The sequence below is a fragment of the Meriones unguiculatus genome, chromosome 18 (assembly GCF_030254825.1).
Source record: "Meriones unguiculatus strain TT.TT164.6M chromosome 18, Bangor_MerUng_6.1, whole genome shotgun sequence".
In the NCBI taxonomy this organism is placed as follows: domain Eukaryota; kingdom Metazoa; phylum Chordata; class Mammalia; order Rodentia; family Muridae; genus Meriones; species Meriones unguiculatus.
The window spans coordinates 65,097,892-65,115,091 of record NC_083365.1 but is presented as its reverse complement, the minus strand read 5'-3'; the positions used below and the strand labels follow the sequence as shown (position 1 = coordinate 65,115,091).

At 42.9% G+C, this 17,200-nt stretch overlaps 1 pseudogene; it reads left to right on the top strand.

The window, feature by feature from the left end:
* The first annotated feature begins 7,522 nt into the window (after positions 1–7,522).
* Positions 7,523–8,260, top strand: LOC110546419 (exosome complex component CSL4-like; annotated as a pseudogene).
* The last annotated feature ends 8,940 nt before the right edge of the window (positions 8,261–17,200 follow it).

Below are 17,200 nucleotides of genomic sequence, written 5' to 3'. Positions count from 1 at the left end.
AGATTCCTTGGGAAGTGATGGTTTCCACGGGCTCCAGCAGCAGGAGGAGAGTGTAGTTTAGTAACTGAGAGAGATAGAGGCCGAGGGTGAAGACCTACAGTCATACATCCTCCCTGTGCAGTGTGGAATCGCACTTTCTTAAACCAGTTTATTAATGATGGAGGATGGAGAGGCCAGTGGTGTCCTCATGTAATCACAAATGATTCTTAGCTGGGAGGCAAATGGACCCACGGAAGAGGCACTGGCAAGTAAACATCCAGTTTGGGATTGTGGAAATGTGTGAATAGCAAACAAGAGGCACTGTCCTGGAATTGAGAAAACCTACTGGAGATTCAGTGCCTAGTTTGAAGAAGAAATGCCCTGGTTGGATCCAGGTCTTTAGAAAGTTTATACAGCTTTAAAAGCTGTTAGTAATTTTTTTCTAGAATTGATTTTTACCATAAATCGATTGAATGCAGTTTTCTTTCTCCCTTCAGTCAGGGTGTATAGACAAACTCACCACATACAATAGCAGTGAAGGGTGTTATTAACAATGACCTGAGTTCCAAGTCTTATGAAACCCCAGACTGGAACTAGTACATTTTAGATGTGGAGAGGTCGTGGGGATTATAATTCTCAATTCCTTACTGTTCACACGAGGCCCAGAGGCGAGGAGCCTTGACTAACACTTTGGGGCCTGGTACCATCGGGTCAGGTGTGACACGTGCTCTGGCCCCCACCATACTAGTAGGTAGCTTTCTCTCACTTACCATGGCTCAAGAGCACATGTGTTGGAAGACCATCGAGGAGTCCCAAGGAGTCCTTTCTCGAGGCACACAAAACGGAACAGCTCCACTTCTGACAGCAAATGAGTTTTGCCAGCATTCAGTTTATAACTATCCAATGCCAGGTGGGCACCCCAAAATAAATTAAATACCTAAAAATTTGGGGAACATTATCTATTTTTGTGCAGGTGCACTTATGCCATGGTGCATGTGTAAAGGTCAGAGGATAACTTGTGGGAGTTGGTCCTTTCCTTCCACCATGTAGGTTCTGGAAATTTAACTGCCTGTGAGCTCCCTGAACTGAAAGCTTTTAATAAAGGTATCAATTTAGCCAGGTGGTCATGACCCACACCTTTGATCCCTACAAATGGGAGGCAGAGGCAGGCGGATCTTTGAGTTCAAAGTGAGCCTGGTCTACAGAGTGAGTTCCAGGACAGCCAAGGCTCACTGTGTCCTGAAATCCTGCTCCACTAGAAGCATCAATTTAATTGCCAAGATCTATGAGGTATAGTCTATTAATATATGCATGTACTGTGTAATGATTAAATCAGGATCGCTTACATTTACCTAAGCATTTATTTTAAAAAGTGATTGTCATGTAATTATTATTTTTATTTAATTATCTTTATTTTATTAATTACAGTTTATTCACTTTGTATCACTTTCCCCCTGTGTCTCCCTCCCTCCTCCCATCCCAATCTCACCCTCCCTCTTCCCATTCGTGTCCCTCTCCCAGTCCACTGATACGGGATGTCCTGCTCCCCTTCCCTCTGATCCTAGTCTGTCAGGTCTCATCAGGAGTGGCTGCATTGTCTTCTTCTATGGCCTGGTAAGGGCTTCTCCCCCCTCAGGGGGAGGTGATTAAAGGACAGGAGCTCCACAAGGACAGCAACAGATCCAAAAAGTCTTTTCTGAAACTGATACTCCAGCCAAGGACCACTCATGGAGATGGCCTGGAACCCCTGCATGGAGGTAACCTATGGCAGTTCAGTGTCCAAGTGGCCTCCATAGTGATGGGGACAGGGACTGTCTCTGACATGAACTGACTGGTCATGTAATTATTAAGCCAGCTGGGGCGGCATAGATTTGCAGACGGAGGATGGTTGTCCTGCCACCTCAGGAGTATTGTCATCACTTACTGACAGTACTAGTAAAATTTGTTATGGGTAAAGGAATAATCCTTTACATTAAGAATGTAGTTATTCTAAACACTATCTCCTGGTTTTTGACATTTAGTACGTGCTACTCATTTAAGGAACCTTCACATATACATGTACTCACCCAGACAGATAGACCAATATACGGAGACTAGAGAGGCACATACTCAGATACACACAGACATACATGCACTTACCCAGGGACATATATGTATATAGAAAGGGAGGTAGAGTAATGAGCAAGGGGCTATGATTAGTTAGGGTTTCTATTGCTGTGAAGAGACGCCATGACCACAGCAACTCTTATAAGAAAAAATAATTTAATTGGGGCTGCTTACCTTACACTTTCAGAGGTTTAGTTCGTTATCAGGGTGGCAGGAAACACGGCCGCAGGCAGGCAGACCAAGTCTGATGCAGGCAGCAGGAAGAGACAGTGAGCCACGGGGCCTGGTTTGAGTGTCTGAAGCCTCAAAGCCCACCCCCTGGTAACACACCTTCTCTAACAATGCCTTCTCTGCCACACCTTCTAATGGTGCCACTCCCTATGGGCCAAGTATTTAAACATTTGTGTCTATGGGGGCCATTCCTATTCAAACCAATTCAGGCCATGAATGCAGCAGGTAATACACTCTTAAAAAATATTTTTCAGGGTAGACCATATGGCTCAGTAGAGAAAGGTGCCTTTCAAACACAATTCTCAAAACCTATATGGTAGAAGGAAAACAAAACAAAACAAACCAGAACAAAAAACAACCCCTGCAAGTTGTCCTCTGATCTCCATGCGTGTATGTGTGCAGGTACCCAGTGAATGTACACACACGCATACACACACACACACACACACACACACACACACACACACACACACACAAGTGTGTAGTAAAATGTTTTCTTCAGTGAATGAATAATTCATATTCTTTGTAGAAAACGTTGAAAGTGGGGCTGGAGAGATGGCCCAGCAACTAAGAATGCTTGCTGATTCTCCAAGGACGTTGATTTGGTTCCAGGCATCCTCACCTCTGGGAGGCAGACAAGGGGGAAACAGCACTTGTGTCTGGCCATCTTGTGCACTTGCCCTCTTAGAAACATGCACGCACAGACACAAATAAGAATAAAATAAAGTCTTTAAAATATTTTTATGTGTATTAGTACTTTTCCTGCATGTATGCATGTGCACCACATGTGTGCCTGGTGCCCTCAAAGGTCATGAGAGGTTTTCAGATCCTCTGGAGTTACAAACAGTTATAAGCTGCTGTGTGGGTGTTGGGAATTGAACCATCATTGTTCCACTTCAAGAGCAACAAGCGCTCTTAAGCACTGAGGCAACTCTCCAGCTCCAAACACATTTTTTTTTAAAAGATAATTTAGAGAAAGTACCAGTGGAAAAATATTATATTTGATCCCACTACTGTAAAATATCTGGTATTTTGGCCATTTCCTTCTGTTCGGGTTTTTAAATTTATTTATCTATCTATCTGTGTTTGTCTGTGTGAGTAGATGTGCATGTATGTGTACGGAGGCCAGCAGGGTGCGTCTGTTGTGGGTCTTCTGTTAGGCTCCACCTATCCCTTTGAAACAGGCTCTCATTCCTGGACTTGGGGATCACATTTTCTTGACTGGGCGGAAAGCCATCAAGCCCCCGTAGTCTTCCTTGGAGCTGATGTTACGGGTGTGTGGGGGTGTCATGCTAGTTCGGTGGTGCTGGTAGCCAAACTCTGTCCTTATGATTGGGCAGTAAGTGCTCTTAACTTGAGCCATATCAATAGCTCTTATGTGTTAGTTTTTAATTAAAAGTATTTTATTTGCACACACGTGTGTGTGTGTGTGTGTGCATGACTGTTTGCATGTGTGCCAGAAGAGAGTGTCAGATCCTCTGGGATGGAGTTGCAGACAGGAGTGAACCACCTGGGAACTGAACTCAGGTCCTCTGGAAGGGCAGCAAGTTTTCTTAACTTTTGAGCCTTCCATCTCTTGGCCCATTTTGTAGCTTTCTTTCTAATATTGTACATAACATTAAATTATCTTTTCCTGCAACATTTATCATTTTTGGAAGGCTACATCAAATATCTTGTAATACAAATATATCATAATTTCACAAATTCTCATTATTATATGTTTAGCTTGTTTCTCATTTTACTATGAATATGCTCTTTGGATCTATTACTAGGATCTATTTGTAACTCTTTTAAAATAATAATAAAAAAATTAAACCATATCTAACAGTGGAAACCATGCTGGTGAACTCCCATTTGCCTGCTACCTAATTTTGTATTCTTCCATCTTACTGGATTATATGTAAAAATAAGACACCAGTTTTTCTAATAAATATTTTAGTATGTCTCTCTAAGATATTGGTATCCAATCTTATGCATATATGCATGTGTGCCTCTCTCTCACACACAGGAGCACACTTTCACATGGTAGACACACACACATAAAAAAGAAAAAATCTTGTTAGTAATTTCTGAACATTATTAAAACCCAGCAAACATCTCATAAATGCCTTTCCAACTGGTTTATTTGCGGGAGGAGTTAACCAGGGCCTCCATAGTGCATTTGCTTGCATTACGTATCTGGGCAAATGCTTGAAACTGAGATTGCGGGGCCAAAGCATGAAGATATTTTAAAGAAGCTTGCGTTGTGTTGCAAAGCTGCCCATCAGGTTATGTGACACCAGCACCTGTGTTGGTCTCAGCAGTGGGAGATGCTCTGAGGTGGACGTTTGTCCTTACTGGTCCTCACAGACTTGTGAGCATCCCCATTGACCTCTGCTCACCTTCTCAGCTTGCTCAGACTCAGCTCACTTGCTGCCATCTTCTGGGACTCAGGTCCCTAGCTCACTAAACTCCACCATCCTTTCTCTCTGAGTGTCACCTGCCACCAGCACTTTTACATCCTTTTCTTCTTCTCCCTTCCTTTCTGGTTTTTGATTGTCAGTGTGAGCTGAAGCCCCTGCTGGGAAGGGTGTGTGATCTGAGGATGGGATGTGGGCCCATCACTTATCTCCACATTAGGGTGGCAGGAGGGGCAGAAACAGCTCAGAGTGTGGGGAGTTGGGCTGACATAATAATAGATATTCTTTAAAAAGAGGTGAAGATGAGTATGTGGAGGAGGTTTGGGGAGGCTGAGGCAGGAGGATCATATGTTGTAGGCCAGCCTGGTCTCAGTAGTGAGACCTTGTTAGGAAGGAGGGAGGGAAGGTAGACAGGAAGAAAGGAAGGAAGGAGAAATAAAAAGATGAGCATATGAGCTAATTAAGTTGAAGTGATAAAGCTGTAGAACTGCCGACTGTTTGCTTCAAAGTAAATCCTCCTGAAATGAGAAGCCTGTTTTCACTTGACTGCATTTGTTGAAGAAAATAATTTTTTTTTTTTTTTGGTTACTTGGTTCTGTTTTGGAAAACTTTTCTGTGTGTTTGGGACAGCTTGTGACTGTGTATGTGATTATGCTTTTGAAGAGCAAGTTTTATAAAATCCAAGTACAGATCAAGCACTGCCAGTGAAAAGTAGCATCCAAAGTGAGAAGAGTCACATATGTAAAATAGAATCCAGATCTGGAAGACTTAGTACAGAAAGAAGATTAAAAACATTTATTTCAGTATTGGGTTGGGGAGGTGTCTCATTTGGCCACAAGCTTGCCTTGAAAACCTGAAGACCTAAGTTTGTAAAAAACTGTTACTATCTGTCTGTCTATCTATCTATCTATCTATCTATCTATCTATCTATCTATCTATCTATCTATCTATCATCTATCTATCTATCTATCTCACTAAAATGGCTTACATGCTGTGGCCTAGGTCATTCAACAATGGTGGTCTGCACACTGGAGAGTCTCAGTTCTCTCCAGTATAGTTGCTCAGTTCATGTGCACATATACTCACACACATGCATGAATAAATAGGCCTCCAGCATGGATTATTTAATCTGATGACTTCTCTAACATGTAGGGGGAGCAGATACTGTAAGTTATGCCTCCTTTGTCCTCTATATACACAAAAATTAAAAACAACAACCTGGTTCCTCTCCCTCACTGTGAGCACATTGGCTTAGTACTCTTTGCATTTCCTTTTCCTTCAGACCCGGCACAAACAATTTGGGCCATTTGAAGAGGGGTTTGGCCATTCCCACCAAAATAACAGTTCATATGAAAAAAAAATAACAAAAGGCAGCTAATATTATTTTTACTACGTCTACTTTTTTAAATTAAAGTTTTATTTTTTACATTAATTACATTTTATTCGCTTTGTATCCTAGCTGTAGCCCCTTCCTCATTCCCTCCCAGTCCCACCCTGTCTCCTTCAACTCCTCCCATGCCCCTCTCTAAGTCCACTGATAGGGGAGATCCTCCTCCCTTTCCATCTGACCCTAGCTTATCAAGTCTCATCAGGACTAGCTGCAATGTCCTCCTCTGTGGCCTGGCAAGGCTGCTCCTCCCTCGGGGTGGTGGTGGTGGTGGTGGTGGTGGTGGTGGTGGTGGTGGTGGTCAAAGAGCCAGCCACTGAGTTCATGTCAGAGAGAGTCCCTGTTCCCCCTACTAGGGAACCCACTTGGATACTGAGCTGCCATGGGCTACATTCAAGCAGGGGTTCTAGGTAATATCCATACATGGTCCTTGGTTGGAGAATCGGTCTCAGAAAAGATCCCTGTGCTCAGATATATTTCGTCCTTGTGGACCTCCTGTCCTCTCCAGGTCTTACTAACTCCCCCTTCTTTCATATGATTCCTTGCACTCTGCCAAAGGTTTGGTTATGAGTCTCAGCATCTGCTTTGATACACTGCTAGTACTACCTCTACTTCTAAAATATGCCAGGCACTGCAGAACATCTAGAAAGAATAGACATTCAAAAAGTGCTTAGCATTACCAACTATAGGGATAATACTGAGAAATAAAATAATTATACATACACAATACAATGGTTATAATATCAAACATCTTTTCCATGACCAATCTGGGTTAGAACCTCTCCCTCTTTGTTCTTCTCTTTCACCTCCCATGACCTACAAATAAATGGGGGAAATTTTCACTTCTGGAGTCTTTTTAAAGGTGGCCAAACAATTTCATTAAAAAAAATCACCTCCAGTATTCCAGAAGCTGAAAGACATACATGGTATATATTCACTTATAAGTGGATATTAGACATAATATAGGATAAACATACTAAAATCTGTACACCTAAGGAAGCTGGGCAAGAAGGAGGACCCTAGGTAAGATCAACAATCATTTAGAAAGGCAAGTGGGATGGATATTGAAAGAGGGAGAAAACAGGTAACAGGACAGGAGCCTACCACAGAGGGCCCCTGAAAGACTCTACCCAGCAGGGTATCAAAGCAGATGCTGAGACTCATAGCCAAACTTTGGGCAGAGTGCAGAGAATCTTATGAAAGAAGGGGTGATGAAAGACCTGGAGTGGACAGGATTGGAAGGGGACAAGGTAAGGGGCTACAGCTGGGATACAAAGTGAATAAATTATAATTAATTAAAAAAAACACCTCCAGAAGATATGTTTCTGATTTAAAAAAGAAACAAAAATTGGGCATATAGCCAGTTTTTAGTTTTTCCTTGAAAAAAAAAAAAAAGATGTTAGAGTGGCAAGCATGTGAGATGCTGCACTCCCACAGACATCTGTGTAACTTGGAGGAAGGTAGCCCTGGCAGCAGCACCTACACCCAACATGGCTGCATCTTTTCATTGCTGGCGGGTTGCCTGACAAAGACCAGCAAGAATGGTGTGCTTGTCGTGGTATCTGAGTCCCAGGTCCTTCCAGATGTGGGAGGTGTTTGCACCTGTAAGGTCTGTAGGGTCAATTCATGTTTTGCCAAAGTAGACATCCTGTATGTGGGATCCACACCACTTAAAAATGCTTTTCAAGGAACTATCTACAAGGGAGATATCTGACCAACTGAAAAAGACAAGATTGAAATTCGCAAGCGTTTCAACCCAGGTGACATAGTTTTGGAAAAAGTTACCTTCCTAGGTAATGCACAGCCCAATTACCTGCTGAGCACAGCTAAAAACGAGTTAGTGGTGGGGATATCCCACGGTGGATCAGGTGTCCAGATGGCTCCCATCAGCTGGTGCAAGAGGCAATGTCCTAAGACCCACAAGGAAGCATTCCAAAAAGTGGCCAGAGTACAGCCAGAGTGTCTTCAAACCCAAGCACACTTCACCCTAAAGAGGGAGTACATGCATGAAAGGAACATCATGATAACCATGGTCTTTGTTAAGGTACCTGCAGTGAGCGAGCAACCACCATCTAAAAAAATCTGCCAGAAATATATTCTTGTTGTAATGAACACCCAAGGCCCATGCAGCTCAGACAGGAAGATTGTTAGTTTTTAAATGTGAGGCCAGCCTGGGCTACATAGTGAGACTATTCAACCAAAAAGACAAAAAAAGAAAATGTACTCTATTTGAAACACCATTCTTTGGAAATAGTGATTTTTATTTTCTTGGCTGGTGAATCTCATTTAGAGGCATTCAGCAAAAAACCCATGTAATATTGGGGATAGCTTCTGCTTCCTTTATAAATATGAATTTTTCTATGACTGGAAAACCTTTTCCTTCTTCTTCCTCTTCTTCTTTTTCTATAAAGAGGTCAAAGTACCTGTATTTTAAAGTAACTTCTTGACGTGGTAAAATAATTTTACCAAGGGTAGGGAGAAATGCATGGTGGGGGAGGGAAGGGGTTTAACTGGAAGGGACCTGAGGGGTGGGTATTGCCCAATTAAAATGCAACTGGTTTGTTACTAAGCATTATTCATGGGAAGAGAGTATTCTGACTCCTTCTTTACAGAACACTGGGAGTAAAAATGAGGAGAACCAAGAGCTGAGAAGCAGAGGGCTAATGAAGGCCTTCCCTCTGTGACTCAGGTTCATTTTGGTGTTATGCAAAAGCTGGTCCTCTGGCCTCCACTTGCCCTTCTCCCAGGCCAGCTTGTGTGCTGGATAAGGCAGGGGCTGCTGGGAGGTCCATAGGCTGTTGCTCCTCCCTGTACTTTCCCTTTGGGAAATATTTCTCATATTTATAGTATTCTGCTTTCAGGGAAAGCAGTAATTCATGTGTACGTGTGTGAGCACATGAACACATGCATATGTGCATGTATAAATATGATGCAAAGGTCAAACTCATGGAAGAGTTGCCTCCTCTTTCAAATCTTCCAGAGATATCACAGCTTTTGGGTTAACCCCACCAGCTCCAGCTTTTTTTTTTCAAGTTAATTAGCTTTATTGAAAGGAATTAATAGTCTTTTCATTAGTAAGTACATAAGCAAGTGATGTGTACCCCCGTTAGCATGAATGCCCATTTTCACTTGCTGTTTTAAGAGTTCTTTAGGTGTTCTGAGCACTGGACCCTACTTATATATGATTTGCATTCTGTAGATTGTCTTCATAACCCGATGTTTGTAAGACTTTTTCTCTAATTAATTATTTCTCCTATAGGTTCTCAATATCCATTTCTTTTTTTATTAATTACAATTTATTCACTTTGTATCTCCTCTGTAGCTCCCTCCCTCTTCCCCTCCCCCTTCTCCACCCATGCCCCTCCCCCAGTCCACTGATAGGGGAGGTTTTCCTCCCCTTCTTCTGATCCTAGCCTATCAGGTCTCATCAGGAGTGGCTGCATTGTCTTCCTCTGTGTCTTGTAAGGCTGCTCCCCACTCAGGGGGAAGTGATCAAAGAGCAGGCCAATCAGTTCATGTCAGAGACAGTCCCAGCCCCAGCTTTTTAAGTGAGTGTTGACTTTTGCAGTTAGCCTGCCAGTGACTCTCAGTATCTACCTGACTTTCATTACTCTCTGTATTCTGATTCCCAATCATATTTCCACCTGGAAAAACATTCTTTAAAAAAGATTTTACATTTATTTGTAAGTATATGTGTTTATCTGTGTAGATGCATGTGAGTGCATTACCTGCAGAGGCCAGAAGAAGGTGCCAGATCCCCTGGAACTAGGGCTAGAGATGGTTTCAAGCAGCCAACAGTGTGCTGGAAATTGAACCCAAATACACTGCAAGAGCTGCAAGTCTGCTTCACAGCTGAACCATCTCTCTAGCCCCACCCTTGAATTTTTGATGTTTCTCTTTCTCCTTCCAGAGTGCTGGGATTACAGGTATGCAACATCATGCCTAGTTTATGTGGTGCTGAGGATGGAATCCAGGCTTCAGGCATGCTTGGTAAGCAACTTTACACTGGGATTCAGCCAAGTCCCAACAACAGGATTAAAAAAAATAATCAAAACCAGTTACTTTTTCCTTTAAAACTAAAAGGCTCCCTTTCACAAGGTAAACTCCCATTGGAAGGAAATAACTCATGGTCCTGCCTTCTTCTGCCAGCCCAGAGTGGAGCCCTTATTTAAGATGCAGTAGCTAGCCTCAGTCCTGAGGAGCAGCTGGGGAGGCTAAGGAAACCTGAATCAATCTTGATTTTATTGGCCAGGTCTCCAGTGATCTAATTATGGCAGGAAGATAGAACAAGTGCAAGATTGAAAGAAAAGGGAGGCACTGCAGCGTTTATTATCCTTGCTTCTGGGGTTTGCAGACCACCTAGTTAATATTGACTCCTAATTCTATGTCCAGTGCAGGGCCTTCTTAGCTGGCCCATGGGCTGCTTTGGCTGATCTGGGATCACAAAAGACGAAGATGTACTGAGTCAGACTGCAGCCTTCATTTCTGTATCAAAAATGTCTCTAAAATCCAGCCTACAGAATGAAGTGGTGGGGAGGAAGAGAGTCTTAGCCTGTGGGCTGAATTCAGGTTGCTAGCACGAAGCAGCTTCTGTGTTAGGAGGCCATGGACATTGGGGGAAGACATCACCAGATATGGGGTCTGCCCAGGATGGGCACCATCCAGCAGGAAATAGTTGGGATTTTAAATGAGAGAAAAGAGAAGAAAAAAAGGTCATTTCCCTAACTGGGAAGAATTATATGTGTTTGTTGTGAATAACAAAAAAATAGATAGGAGATAATTTATGGTTTTGGAACTCTGTTCTCAAACTTGGCATAAACTAGCATCAATTATTTTAGCACTATGTATGTCCAGGTGGGTCTCATCCAATTTCTATGTCACAGGGACAGAGAAGGATGAAGTGGAGCTCAGATAGCTTGTGGTGAGCCTAAAGAGAGGGCTTGGGAAAGATGAGTGACAGGTTGATCCTGGGAAGGAACTATTGTGGCCTCATCTAGTCTACCTGCCTAATTTTTCTCCCAGGCACCTTTGCCTGGCTTGCTTGCATGTGTGTATGTCTGCATATTTATTACTTGAGACAGGGTCTCCATTTGTAGCCCAGGCTTTTCTGGGACCCACTATGCAGCCAACCTAAGCCTCAGACTGGTAGCCACTCTCCTGCTTCGGCCTCCTGGGTGCTGAGATGTGCCATTGGGCCCAGCTACATTACTTTTGTAATTATGTAATCTATAGGAGGTTGTGGATCTTGTTTGGCTCTAAATGGAGGAGGTGATCACTTGGCATCTGAATATTTTTAACCTGGCGCATAATGTGAATGACAGGCCTACTTTCTTATGAAGCTTGCAGTCAGTGGGGGAAGACAGAGAATGAAGCAGTGAGAAAAATGAAATATTAAAGGTGCTCCTTCTGTCCTTTCTCCTAGACTGGGAGATCCTCAAAGGCAAGGACTACTGTTTCTGATTCATCTCCCTGCTTCATGCCCTGGCCTATAGAGGTGGTCAGTGAAAAATGACCTACAAGAGGTCCTTGTTGTGTGGTTGTTTTCTTTCAGCCAAAAAGAGGCTCAGGAAGAAAAGACTTGAGGTTGTCATTGATGTGTGAGGAATGAATGATGTTGCTAAGGACAAACACAACAGTGGCAGGTCTCCTATGGTAAGAAATGTTGACACCAGCTATACCTCAGATAAGTGGTTAATATCTAGAATATACAAAAAGCAGCAAAAATTAAACACACACATACACATATTCACAACTGCACAACACTCTCCCAACCCCAAAATGCCAACTAATAAGTGGGCCAATGAGCCAAACATAGTTCTTGAAAGGAGAAACACAAATGGCCGTAAAGTGCCCAACATCTTCAGCCATCAGAAAAATGCAAAGTAAAACTGCTCTGAGATTTTATATTACCCTTGTCAGAATAGCTATTATCAAGAAAATAAAGGATAGGGCTGGAGAGAAGACTCAGCAGTTAAAAGGACTTTTTTGCTCTGAGCTTGTGCCCCAGCACCCATGTCAGATGGCTCACAGGTGCCTTTAGTTCCAGCTCCTGGGGACCTGTCACCATCTTCTGGTCTCCACATGTACCTGTGCTCATGTGTACAAACCACACCTCCACATTCAGATAATTAAAACAGCAAAAAATAAATAAAAATGACAAATAGTGGTGAGTATGTGGGGAAAGAGACCTATATAATGATGGTGAGAGTGAAACTATGGTAAACAACTTTGTAAAACAGTGTAGGTGCACATGGGTGCATTACCTGCAGAGGCCAGAAGAGGGTGTCAGATCCCCTGGAACTAGAGCTAGAGATGGTTTCAAGCAGCCAACAGTGTGCTGGAAATTGAACCCAGATTCACTCCAAGAGCTGCAAGTCTACTTCATAGCTGAACCATCTCTCTAGCCCACCCTTGAACTTTGGAGGCATTTCAAAAGAATGAAACTCTAAATACCATGACTCAGCATGTGCCCAAAGGATGCCATAGCCAACCACAGAGGTACTTGCACATCTGTGTTCATTTGTAATAGTGAGGAAATAGAGTTAGCACAGATGTTCATCGGCAGGTGAATTGATAATGAAAATGTGGTGTGTACAATAAAGATTCAGCGGTAAAGAAAAAAATTGAAATTATGAAAATTTTAGGAAAACAGATGAAATTAGGGATGTAGAAGAAGGGGAAATGCTGGGGGGGGCTAAAGGGTATGTTGGGAAAAACAAAGGTAGGGAAAAGAGGGGAGAGTGGAAGTGGGGGTGAGGAAATCAGCCAAAATGAAATATGCATATCTTAGTTATTTTCCTGTTATGATAAAATGTTCTGAGGGAAGAGTTTCTATTCATTCATTCATTCATTCATTCATTCATTCATTCATTCATGTATTTAATAATAATAATAATTTACAACTTATTGACTTTGAATCCCAGTTGCAGTCCCTTTTCTCATCTCTTCCTTGTCCCATATTCCCCGCCCCCCCCCTCCACTGATAGGGGAAGTCCTCCTCCTCTACTATCTGGCCCTGGCCTAACAGGCCTCATCAGGACTGCCTGGATCTTCTTCTGTGGGCTGGCTAGGTTGCCCTGCCTGAGGGAACTGATCAAAGAACAGGCAACCGAGTTCATGTCAGAGACTACCCCTGCTCCCCTTACTAGGAACCTACATGAAGACTGAGCTGCCCTTGGGCTACATCTGTGCAGAGGTTCTAGGTTATCTCCATGCATCAGTCTCCATGCATCCTTGGTTGAAGCATCAGTCTATGCAGGACCCTCTGGGCCCAGTCTTTTTGGCTTTGTTGGTCTCTTTGTGGAGCTGTTGTTCTCTTCCTGTTTTTCTATTTCTCCCTTCTTCAATGCGATTCCCTGTGCTCTGCCCAAAGTTTGGCTGAGTCTGCATCTGCTTCAATTCTCTGGTAGGTGGAGTCTTTTAGAGGACATCTGTGGTAAGCTTCTGTCCTGTTCCCTCTCTTCTACCACCTTGGTGTCCTGTTTGCCCTTTTGAATGAGGATTAAGCCTTTTCCCTAGAGTCCTCCTTGTTGTTTAGCTTCTTTAGGACTATAGATTTTAGTATGATTATCCTATATTATATGACTAACATCCACTTATAAGTGAGTATATACCATGTGGGTCTTTATGCTTCTGGATTACCTCAGGATGATCTTTTCATTTGCCTGCAAATTTCATGATTTCCTTGTTTTTTTAAATTTTTTATATTTAAACCTTTTTATTTTTTATATTAATTATAGTTTATTTACTTTGTATGTAAGCTGTAGCCCCCTCCCTCATTCCCTCCTAATCCTAAGCAAATATTCTTTCTTTCTTCTTTCTTTCTTTCTTTCTTTCTTTCTTTCTTTCTTTCTTTCTTTCTTCCTTCCTTCCTTCCCTCCTCTCTCTCTTTCTCTCTCTCTTTCTTTCTTTCTTTTCTTCCTTCCTTCCTTCCTTCCCTCCTCTCTCTCTCTTTCTCTCTTTCTTTCTTCCTTCCTTTCTTTCTTTCTTTCTTTCTTTCTTTCTTTCTTTCTTTCTTTCTTTCATTTCTTTATTTCTTTATTTCTTTTCTTTTGTTTCAGGCATGTTAGAGTATCTAGAGTTGCTTGCCGTAGGATATTTGGGTTCTGGGGCTGCTCTATTCCTCTGCCTTTTTGTTGATGGTGTTTTTACACTGGCCTTTAGCCATCTGGTTGTCTCTGGCTTTGGCTGTTTGCTCCTGTTGCCTGCTGGAATTCTCATGCATTTGGGAAGAGCCCTGGGCAGGAAGCTGGATGTTACTTCAGGAGCCCTCCTCAGATTGGTGAGAATGGTCTCAGATTGGGGGGTAGTTCTCAGGGACTTTCCCGTATCTCTCCTCAGATATATGATCCTGGGGACCAACTGGTCTTCTCAAGAGCTCAGGAACCCTTCTTTCGCCGAGGGAAGTCCTGGGGTCAGCCACCCCACTACTGGCTTTCTTGCTCCTAGATTAATGAGTCCAGACACTGTACTCACCAGCTACAGCCAGTTTCGAGAGCCTGTGAGTTTAGAGACCTTGCACATCTACTTATGTTTTGCTTTGCAGCGGCAGCTGTCTTCCATGGGTCCTGAGGATCAGGAGGCCCAATGTTGGAACCTTGTACCCCTGGTACCAGAAGGTATTCATCCCATGGGATCGTAAAGAATGGGCTACCAAGGTTGGAGCCAGGAGCTGCCAGTACCCAGAATGTATCCACAGATGGTGGGATTCGGTGGGTGTTGTGAGGCCTCTCGCATTGGTGGGAGTCTGGGAACTTTTCTGGGGATTAGCTGGGTGGCCTAATGTTGGACCTGCTTGTTTCCCTCATCTCGGGATCTCCTCTCACCTGGGAAACACCAGTGTTGGGGTTTTGGGGTCCAAAGAACAGCCTGTCAGTCGTCATTCTGCTCTCACTGCTGTCCTGCTGATCAGATACTATGTGCTATTGGCACTGACAACTTAGATCTTGTCTTTTCTTTTCTCTTTTGAGACAAGGTCTCAATGAAGCTAGAGCAGCTGGCCAGGGAGGCTCAGGAATTCATATATTTCTGTCTTTCCAGAGATGGGATTAAAGATGTGTACCACTATGCCCAGATTATTTTCTCACTCACTCTCTCTTCTTTCTTTCTTTCTTTCTTTCTTTCTTTCTTTCTTTCTTTCTTTCTTTCTTTCTTTCTTTCTTTCTTTCTTTCTTTCTCTTTCTTTCTTTCTCTCTCTCTCTCTTTCTTTTTTTTTCCTTTTCCTCTTTTGTTTTCTTCCTCCCTTCCCGAGGATCAAATTCAGGGTCTCATGCTTGCAAAGCAAGCAGTTTACTAATGAGTCCATCTCTCTAGTCGTGTTACAGACTTCTATTCGAACACCTGTTTTCATTTTCTTAAAAAAATACATTTTTTTTAAGATTTATTTATTATTTATACAACATTCTGCATTCACACCAGATCTTACTATAGATGGTTTTGAGCCACCGTGTAGTTGCTGGGAATTGAACTCAGGACCTTTGGAAGAACAGTGAATGTTCTTAACCTTTGAGCCATCTCTCCAGCCCCTTCATTTTCTTTGTAGTCATGCCCAGGAGTGGAATTGCTAGGTCATATACTGAATTTTTGATGGGGCTGTCAAACTGCTTTCCAAAGTGGCAGCACTATTCTAAGGATCACTTTCCAACTGAATGGGCCTTAAAGTCTACTCTTTGCTAAATAGATGATTTTATAAAATGAATATAATTTGGAGAGGCCTCCATTGTTCCTTTTAGAGGCAGGACTTTTTGAATGGAACTTAATCAAAGAGGTTGAATGACCTACCGCTCAGCCAGGCAGAATTAACTCACAGCTAGATGCAGGGAACCCATGTTAATTGGGAAGGTGGGGTGGGGTACCCTCTGCAGGGAAATCCTTTCAGTCTCAGCAGTGCTTATTGATTATGACAGGACCAGAGGAACAGAGAGCTGCTGCCTGGGAATCAGGCTTTTCAGAGAGGAGAGGATTTGGATTTGTCATGCTTTTTTAAAAAATTCTCTCTAATTCTGGAAGTAGGGCTAGGTGTACTCAAAGGGCTAAATTCAAAAGGGCTAAATTCAAAAGGGCCATGGCAGCAATGTCTTTGTTTTGTGCTCCTTTGTGGCAGGGATCTCCAGCCAAATGACCCTTGGGATAGACATTCTACATTCTGATGTCCTAGTGTCTACAGAGTCAGACTTCCCCCAGACACAGCTTGCTGGAAGGAATGGTGTTGTGAACTCAGGGTACTGAAAATGCAACCCTCATTCTGCTCGAGGGGTCAGGAACATCCATTTATAGAGGACATGGGGAGACAGGGAAGGACCCCACTGGCTCCAACTGGCTCCAATTGGTGCATACCTGTAATTCCAGGACTCTGGGAGGTAGAGGCAGGCATACCGCTGTGAGTTTGAGGCCTTCCTGGTCTACAAAGTGAGTCCAGGACAGCCAAGGCTACACAGAAAAACCCTGTCTCAAAAACCAAAGCCAAAGGAAAAAAAATACACTGGTTTCCTTGAAGGCTCAGTTTTGTCATATGATGTTTTGCTGCTAGCTGGACATGTGGTGTTTTGCTGGAGGCTGGCTTTTGAGAGAGCATGTGACGTTTTACTGTGAGCTACTTTGGCTAGCTGAGAACATCTTTGGGAGGACTCTGAGGAGAGGAGATATATAGAGGCCTACGCAGAGTGAGAAACTACTTTTTGGATCGACATTACTGAGCTGATCTTTGTGCTTCAACACTTGACTTTGAAAATAGAAATGTTCCCGAGAACTTCTGAGGGCAATCCAACTGAGTCTTGTGGCTTTTGCTGACTTCATGTTGCTGCTTGGTGTTGGTTTTTGGACTGGACTTCTGGTATCCTGATGACTGAGTTTGGTAATCCCCTAAAGACCCATCGACTCTAATCAGCAGGAAGTAGAGAAAAGTGGTCTATAGCCCCCTTTCCCTACTAATCTCCTACCTAAGGTCAGGGGGTTAGAATGGATGTAAAGGTGTTTAAGAACCCTAAATAAAGTACATTTGGTGAAAAACTAAGCCTACACACACACATACATGTACACACATAAACACATGCACACACACTCTTCTATGTGGCCCCATGTTAACTAAATTCTTCAATGT